Below are 1,810 nucleotides of genomic sequence, written 5' to 3' on the forward strand. Positions count from 1 at the left end.
ATGTCTTTTGTTCCTTTGATTACCTCATATCTCAGTAACAGGAAAATAAGAGTAAAAGTTGATGATGTATATTCCAATTTCCACTCAATTAACGTCGGCATGCTGCAGGGATCAGTTCTGGCGCCAACTCTATTTCTGGTTCATATTAATGATCTCTTATCTGTCACCCACATTCCCATCCACTCATACGCAGATGACTCAACACTACATAGTTTATTCACACTCAGACACCCATTTACAAAGTCTAATATCTCTACCTCTCAACTCAGTACAGCCATCTCCATAAATCAAGACCTAGCTACGATCAGTGAATGGGGACAAAACTTCCTTGTCTCATTTAATGCTAGTAAAACTAAATATATACAATTTACTAATAGACAGAGAGTGCTAGAATCGTACATTACCTTCAGTGCTACTAATATTTCCATCTCCAACAGTATTGAAATTCTCGGCATCACACTTAAGAATGCCCTCAGCTGGACCTCTCATGTTAGATCACGCTAATCCACCTCAAAGAAACATGGATTAATGTACAGAGTCCGTTACATCTTCACTGACGAGCAGTTAGTTATAATTTATAAGAGTCATGTGCACTCTCAGCTTGATTATTGCTCACCCTTGTGGAATGGATGTGGGGAGGTTGCATTAAAACAACTAGATAAAATTCAGAACAAAGCTGTTTGAATTATTAACAACCCTGCCATTACAAATAAACTACCTCCCCTACAAGTAAGAAGGAATGTTGCTTCCCTTGCATTATTTTACAGATGTTTTTATGGCAAATGATGAGACAAAGTTGTGTCCATGGTGTCACCTCTCCATGCCTTCCCTCGTGCTACACGGGCATCTGGTAGCGCTCATGACTGGCATGTCACTCAGCCATATTGCAGAACTTCTGCCTATCAGAATCCTTTCATTCCCCAAACTGCATCTTTCTGGAACTCGCTTCCCCTGAGTTGTTTCCCTCCAAACTTCAACCTGCAGCTGTTCAAGTCTAACTGCTACAGATATTTTATGAACAGAAGACACCAGTAATCTGGTGTATGGATTATTGTTTTTATTCAGTTGTTTTTCCTTCCTCTGTTCCGTTATTTAATATATATATATATATATATATATATATATATATATATATATATATATATATATATATATATATATATATATATGACAGGATTCAATTTGAGATTCTTATCACAACCTATAATATATCTCAACGGAATTCTACCAAGGAAAAATATTTTCTCCTGTTATTGAGGATCACCATCCAGTGACAAAAATACAATTTTCGTCAATACTCCAACGAGCTGGAATTCCTCTGCTTTTCCCCATGACCTGGAGGAGGAGAGGAATTCTTATACCTTTACTATGATTGTAGGTCAGTTTTAATCCCCTTCTCCTCCATCCTCACTACAACAATGTGAGTTTATTCGCATTTTGAATGACTTCTCATACTTAAAGAAATAACAAAATAAAACTACTTATTAATAATCGGGACAGTGATTAGAACAGAGGGATGAGGCAGGATGGAAATGGCGTCCGGTACATAAGGTATAGGGGCGTATGCACCAAAACGTTTGCGAAGTTTAGCTTTAAGCATTCAGGGTAAAAGAACTCAGCCATTTCAGTGCAAAGTTACTCACAAATCCCCGCTACCCTTCTAAGGAGGTGTAAAATATGGTTGCAAAAATTAAGATTTATTTGTTATTCCTTCTGTCTTCCTTTTTTCCTTCTTTTTTTATTTTCTCCATCAGTCATAAATTCAAAGCAAAGTGGCGTACATGAACGTATTACGCACCAAAGCGCCCCA

Source organism: Coenobita brevimanus, chromosome 35, assembly GCF_032717465.1.
Source record: "Coenobita brevimanus isolate Jiangsu-jjx chromosome 35, ASM3271746v2, whole genome shotgun sequence".
Lineage (NCBI taxonomy): Eukaryota > Metazoa > Arthropoda > Malacostraca > Decapoda > Coenobitidae > Coenobita > Coenobita brevimanus.